Genomic DNA, 7,730 nt, shown 5'->3' on the forward strand with positions numbered 1-7,730 from the left:
TAGGAAAGGGCATTCTTACAGAACACGTCTGCGTCCCGCAGAGAAATACCACCAAAGTGTGTAGGCTGCAAAGATCTTGTGCGCGGAGGAGCGATGCGAAAGCTAGCAGGGTTATTTCCCTCGAAAGAGAATGCTGTAAACACTCAAACAGACACTAAGAAAGATGACCATCTTGTAAAAACGTGTTTAGAAAGCTCCGAGAACTGGTTTTCCGGGCGGAAATTGCGTATAATCGTCAGTCTCCCATGTATCGCTTTCAAGAAAATTAATTACGGCCGGCACCGAGGTCATTAAGCAACAGTACTTCCCCCGCGCTCCTTCCACGAATGTCATCACTACAAAACATGTTGTACAATAGTAAATACCGTTTGCAGCGCGCTTTAAAGTGATTCGCAAAACAAACACACGATCCTGTACTTCCACCACTGCTGGAACATGCTGTATTTATCAGTGAAATCGTCAAGCAAAGCCGGGAGAATAGCTCTTCAACGTGTGGGAGCAAAATATCAGCAGATGTCGCAAACAGAATGACACACATTCCGAAGTGTCGTTGCCAGATACATCAGTCATACGAAGCCCAATTCGCGCGTTTCTCACAGAACATCCTGAAGGCCATAGATCAAAGCAGTGAAGAACATGTAGTTTCTTTACTTTGGAAAGCATTTAACTCAGTAGCATATCCACTGTTATTAATGCAAATACGATCGTACGGAAAATGAAACTTTTTGTTACTGGATTGACGGTTCCTTGGTAATCAGAATTTACTGTCTCATACTATACAAGTTAAAATGATCTAAAGAACGACGCATTGTGTTGTCTTGTAAGGAGCGTTGGGGTCGTTGCTGTGCGTCTTTTATATTAATGAGCTGCAATACAGCATTAATATTACTCTCACACTTTTCGCAGATGATGCGGTTATCTGTGATAGACCTCGCTCTGAAAATACGTGTACCAACATTCAATCAGATCTCGATACGATCTGAAACTGGCGCGAAGATTGGCAACTCATTTTCTATGTCCGGAAATTTAAAATTTCGCACTTCACAAAATGCGAAAAAAACTTTATATCTTACGACTACATCACCAATGAATGATATTTGGAATCAGTCGTGTCTTTCAAATTCCTAGGTGTAACAAATCGTAAGTATATGAAATGGAACAATAACATTGGCTCAGTCCTGGGTAGAGCAGGCGTCAGACTTGGATTTAGTGATATGATGTTTGGAAAACGCAACCAGCCTACAAAGGAGATTGCCTAAAAGACGCTCGTGCGACCTATCCTACTTTTTCTAATGTTGTTCAAATGTTTTGGGACCTATACCAAAAATGATACTGAACGTACAGCAAGAAAGGCAGCATACAGGATTGCCTGCTGGGAAAATGTCACGGAGATGCTGAAGAAACTGAATTGGCAGATATCTGAACGTAGAAGCCAACCATCACACGAAGGCCTACTCGGAGTTACGAGAGCGAGCATTAACTGAGGGATGTTACAGTCCCCTACGCATCACTTCCGTAGCGACCGTGAAGGCAAGATCGGGCTAAAACGCGTACAGAGTCGTTCAAGCAATCATTCTTCTCGCGCTGCGTACGCAAATGGAAGTCAGAAGCCTGAGTTAACGTCCCGAGGGCAGTGTGCGATTTGCAGGGGGGGATTTCCCCCCTCTGCATCAGACCATCCCCTCCTCTGGTTTTAGTTTATGCATCCCAACCTGGGATGTTTATTTCCCACGCACTGGAGTAAAACTTTACATATAATTTAAATTTGTGGAGCCGAACACTGATAGTTTTTAATACAGTCATACTATTAATATGTTTGCTTATTAATTTTGAAAAAGTGTTATGTAGTAGGTAAGCATTTGAAAACATTTAGAACTAAACGACAAGACGACGCACGCCATATTTCCGTAGCATGCCACAATGTTGCAAGACGTCGCCCGAGCGTAAACGAGGCTTTAGAGCCGGGTCTGTATTGCATGGTGGATGTGATGTGTCGCGTACGAAACTAAAACCTGCAGTCAGATCCAAACGTCGTGGAAAACTGTGAAGAGGTGTCATCCTGCAGAAAGATAACGCTCGCCCACATTCTGCCAAACGGACAGCAGACGCAATAAAGGAGTTGAGATTCGAGGTGCTGGAACATCCACCATAGAGTCCAGACCTGGCTGCAAGCGATTTTCACATGTTTGGACCCTTAACGGAAGCACTACAGGCAAGAAGATTTGAAAGTGATGAAGACGTCACTGCTGCGGTGCAAAATTGGTTACAGATGCAACCGATAAACGTATTGTCTGATGAAATAAAAAACAAAAACTCGTAAAACGTCGGGAAAACTGCATTGAAGTCCTGGGAGGTTACGTGGAAAAATAACGCATGTTTCAGTTTTCTATCATCAGAATAAGTACAGCTTTTCAAAACGTTCCTTTACTTTTTGAATTCCCCTAGAATACCTGTATGTAGATGATTTTGTAAATAAGCTTTACCTATAAAGTACTTTTAAAGATATAACAAGGGATGGCTTTTCTGATCGTGCTTAGGCGCGAATAGTGAGTTTCGGCATTAACATCTATTTATAAATAACTGTTTAACCATGGGTAACGCCACGGTCCAAGCTAGTAACATATATAATTCTACTAACCCCCCCCCCCCCCCCCCGGTAAAAGCACAAATCGAACACTGTCCCAGGGTAAGTACCCTCTGCTACGCACTTGGCACTGGTTTGCACAGTGTAAGAGTAGATACAGCAGTACTCACGTGTTCTGCGCAGAGTCAGTGCCCACGGCGTTGGGTGGTCACACTGGTCGGCTTTGGCCACGCGTCAGAAGAATATCGTGTACGACCGTGGCAGTACCAAACACACACGGCCGCTCGCCGCACAACACTGGCGCGGATGTTTGCGAGCGAAGCCTGCGACGCTGCACGGCTGATGCGCGCGCAGCTCTCAACGCCGACCGTGAACCGGGAAAAGCCTGCAGGCCTCGCGCCGGCCACTGCGCGAGCAAGGTCGCCGGCAGAACGCGCTGGTCATCCGCTCAGCTCCGCCGCGCCACTGGGGAAGCGCTGTGACGTCACGCGGCCAGTGGGTCGCTTCTTCTGGCAGGCCTCGTACCGTTACCTCCAGATATTCCCCGTGACGCCAACTTGCCTCTGACGTCTCAGGTGAAATCTGCAGTAGCGATCTCGTGTGAAGTATGGCAGTAGCCCTCTATTTACGGCGATGTGACGTGAGTCGAAACAAGGCCCCGGCAGTAGACAACATTCCATTGGAACTACTGACGGCCTTGGGAGAGCCAGTCCTGACAAAACTCTACCATCTGGTGAGCAAGATGTATGAGACAGACGAAATACCCTCAGACTTCAACAAGAATATAATAATTCCAATCCCAAAGAAAGCAGGCGTTGACAGATGTGAAAAATACCGAACTATCAGTTTAGTAAGTCACCGCTGCAAAATACTAACGCGAATTCCTTACAGACGAATGGAAAAACTGGTAGAAGCCGACCTCAGCGAAGATCAGTTTGGATTCCGCACAATCTCAACTAAAATATCTGCTTGTGACAGTCTGAGGAAAACAATTACAAATGGTAAAATTTAACGAATTTTAATATACCAAGCATTTGTTTAGTATGTCCTCATATGAGGACGCCATGACCGAAAGGGTTAATCGATACTCACTTCCTTGCCGACAGATTTTTCTCGGCATTTTTTTTTTTTTTTTGCCTTATTGCATCTGAAACAGCCAAGGCAAACTTCAGTTTTTGTTTCAGTGAAAACCAAGCGGGATTTCGTAGAACATAAACTCAATAAAAAATAAATGCCGTGTGATTAGGGTCTCCCGTCGGGTAGACCGTTCGCCAGGTCCAAGTCTTTCGATTTGACGCCACTTCGGCGACTTGCGCGTCGATGGGGATGAAATGGTGATGATTAGGACAACACAACAACCAGTCCCTGAGCGGAGAAAATCTCCGACCCACCCGGGAATCGAACCCGGGCCCTTAGGGTTGACATTCCGTCGCACTAATCACTCAGCTACCGGGGGCGGACATAAACTCAACGAACTTAAGATATGCAAATCACAACAACAGGGCGGGTCGTGTGCTGGGTGACACGGAATTGGTGGGGCGACCGATAAAGAGATGCGTCTGTAGGGATCTTTAATTGGGACAACGTTTGCTACTGATGTAAGACACAGTAGTATACAGAGAAGCTGCAGCATTAGAAAATTGTAGCGAAATGCAGGAAGATCTGCAGCGGATAGGCACTTGGTGCAGGGAGTGGCAACTGACCCTTAACATAGACAAATTTAATGTATTGCGAATACATGAAAGAAGGATCCTTTATTGTATGATTGTATGACAGCGGAACAAACAATGATAGCAGTTACTTCTGTAAAATATCTGGGAGTATGCGTGCGGAACGATTTGAAGTGGAATGATCATATAAAATTAATTGTTGGTAAGGCGGGTACCAGGTCGAGATTCATTGAGAGAGTCCTTAGAAAATGTAGTCCATCAACAAAGGAGGTGGCTTACAAAACACTCGTTCGACCTATACTTGAGTATTGCTCATCAGTGTGGGATCTGTACCAGATGGGGTTGACGGAGGAGATAGAGAAGATCCAAAGAAGAGCGGCGCGTTTCGTCACAGGGTTATTTGGTAAGCGTGATAGCGATACGGAGACGTTTAGCAAACTCAAGTGGCAGACTCTGCAAGAGAGGGGCTCTGCATCGCGGTGTAGCTTGCTCGTCAGGTTTCGAGAGGGTGCGTTTCTGGATGAGGTATCGAGTATATTGGTTCCCCCTACTTATACCTCCAGAGGAGATCACGAATGTAAAATTAGAGAGATTCGAGCGCGCACGGAGGCTTTCCGGCAGTCGTTCTTCCCGCGAACCAGACGCGACTGGAACAGGAAAGGGAGGTAATGACAGTGGCACGTTAAGTGCCCTCCGCCACACACCGTTGGGTGGCATGCGGAGTCTAAATGTAGATGTAGATGTAGCTTTTAACCACATATACACACTTGTCTCGCAAGACGTTTAGCTCCATGTTTCCAGGAGCGTATGTTCTTCTTCTATCGTATACTGTCTGGCGTCATCTCACCCGAAACCGCTCCCCTCCCTCCTCCTCCCCCCCTCCACCCCCCCTCCCCGCCACACAGTTTGATGCCCCAAGAAGCCGCTCGTGTCGACTGCCACTGTGAGCCCCATTTGGTGTCTGGCGTAGGGTACATTTCCCGTTTTCCTGTTCCAGTCGCGAACGGTGACCTGGAAGAGCGATTGGATCTCTCTAATTCTGTCTTCGTGTTCTTTTCGCTAAATATACGCAGTAGAGAGTAATATATTGGTTGACTCTTCTAGGGACATACGCACTCGGAAATTTTAACAATAAACCGCATCGTGATGCAAAACGCACGTCTTGGCAGCGTGTGCTACTGGAGAAGGCTAAGCGCCTTGCGAGGCTTCGTGCTTAGTAAGCGAATCTGTGGAGGAAGGCAGTGGCAAACCACCTCCGCTAGCACCTTGGCTCTTCTCCGTTTCCTCTATCGATCCTATCTGGTACGGATCTCAGACTGAAAAGGAACATTACTTTATTGGTCTAGCTAGGGTGTTTTTAAGGTACCTCCATTGCGGCCAGACTCTCCCTGAGGACTTTGTCAGTAAGTATCAGTCTGGCATCTGCCGTTTCCGCGATTAGTTTTTTGTGACCGTTACACTTTAAGTCACTGCTTACAGACACACTCCTGCGTACTTTACGCATGTAGCTGCTTCCAGTGATTGTTTTGTAGTCGTATAATCATACAGCAGTGGGTCTTTGTGCCTAGTTACATTTGTTTATGTTAGGTATTTATGTGCTAAACCCCGAACCAAGTGTCGATCGTCTACATGCCCTCCTGCTTTTCGTTACAGTTTTCTAGCCTTGCGGCTTTTCTGCTTACAACAGCATAATCCGTGAAAAGCCTCATGGAATTTAACGACGTAGACCCTCAAGAGAAAATACAAGGTGTTTCAGAATGTTTCGATGGTTTCAAACTAATGGCGAAACAAAGTTGAAAATTTTACACAAGGTACAAAATTTATTCAAATTTACCTAAGAAATACTGCAATGGACAAATGACGACCCTTCGCGGCTACACCAATTGTCGAGGCATTTCATCGAGTTTTTTGAACACGTCTTTCGTAACTGCTGCAAAGATTCTGAAAAATTCATCGAAAGTTTGATCTTTTAGCTGTTTTAAGCTTCTCGCCAGGCCGTTTTTGTAACGAACGACGAGGGCTCACCTGTAAGCTGCTAAGCATACGTTCGAGCTGCTCGGAAATTCAGACGACTTTCCGAGGGCCGGTTGAATTTCGATTCGATGCACTGGCAGTTGCACGGAAGTTTCGTACCCAGTTCAATATTGTCCTACAAGGAGGAATTGCATATCGCGGCTCCATCTCGAAATGCTTACGAGAGGCACGTTGCACGCGCACAGAAGATTCCTCGAAGCGAATAGCACACCAACGCGAACGCACGACGTTGCTGTGGTTAGTACGACATATCTGTATGTGGGATGAAAATCGACATTCTGGACTACTCATAGACGGCGCCACTGTCGCGCGTTATTCAAATTTTCAAGTCGTCAAAACTTTGTGAAACTGCCAATATGTTAGGCAGATAGTGCTACGCTGCTCGACAAAGAGTAACAACTAATTAGTAGTAAAAGTGGTTAAAATGGGTCACGTTTTATGGAGTCTACTTCTTGGACACGATTTCGTTCTTTTAATCTAGGAAAAGACGTCATAAACGAGTCTGGCGCTCGTCCTCCAAAATTCGCTGAGCTGGGTGGCCATTTTACTGTCTACCTAAGCGGCAGATGTGGCCACTGTCGACCCTTGTGCAGATGTTTACGCGAAAGTGATAACTATTAATTTGTTACATATCGTGACAAACGGGAAGAAGCGACAGACAAGGAGAGGGGCGCAGCAGAATGTAGTGGGAGCTACAAAACGGCAGCTCCAAGGATGTGACAGTTTGATTCACTCATTAGCAGAAACCGCCGTCAACAAAAACACTAGTCACATCTGTGCTGACGTGGAGCGTATTACTGATCGCTGGCTGCTGCTTTAGATCCTGGACATCAATAAGTAAATTTGGGAATAAAGCTAGAAGTGTCTCTGACCCCTCCGCCCTCCAGACTTTCAAGGAGGGTAGGAGGATGGAGTTTCCTTACTACTGATACGGCGTTGCTCGACTGAAGACCGACGTGAGAAACTCAAGCGCGCTCGAATCACTGAAGACTCGGCTGCGCCCGACAACCCCTCGCGCCCTGGCAGAGGGCGTTGGGAAGAAGGCGGTTACCTGCGAACGGGCGTCTGCGTGCAGGACTCGTGGGTCCGACAACAGGGCTTTGTCAGCGGAGGAACTCGGCAGGTTACATGCAAGGGATGGAAATAAAAGGAGTGGAGAAGGTGATGTGCTATGGAAAGACCATCTGAGACACTATACTGACCTGCGTCTGTCTTCTAAACCTTGTCACTGTCCGCGCGGCTCCCCGTTGGGCATGGGTGTGTGTGTTGTGCTTAGCGTAAATTAGTTTAAGTTAGATTAAGGGGCTCCGGAACGCCATATACTTGCAATGTTAAAATAACGCTTATAAATTACATCTTTCCTCACAAAGTATTTGAGGTAGGAAGTTGAACTTTTTACAGATTATTTATTGGAATATGGGCTACAACTTAACACAGGGATT

General features: G+C 46.2%; 1 protein-coding gene across 4 annotated transcripts in view; it reads right to left on the minus strand.

Moving 5' to 3' along the window:
* The window catches only part of LOC126199027 (serine/threonine-protein phosphatase 6 regulatory ankyrin repeat subunit A-like), an 84,613-nt gene extending 81,712 nt beyond the window's left edge, over positions 1-2,901 (minus strand). For all 4 annotated transcript variants that reach the window (XM_049935725.1, XM_049935727.1, XM_049935729.1 and 1 more), the window contains exon 1: positions 2,755-2,901. The gene's annotated coding sequence lies outside the window, so the exon portion shown is untranslated. The remainder of the gene's footprint in view (positions 1-2,754) is intronic.
* Positions 2,902-7,730: the final 4,829 nt, after the last annotated feature.

This window comes from Schistocerca nitens, chromosome 8, assembly GCF_023898315.1.
Source record: "Schistocerca nitens isolate TAMUIC-IGC-003100 chromosome 8, iqSchNite1.1, whole genome shotgun sequence".
NCBI classification, from domain to species: domain Eukaryota; kingdom Metazoa; phylum Arthropoda; class Insecta; order Orthoptera; family Acrididae; genus Schistocerca; species Schistocerca nitens.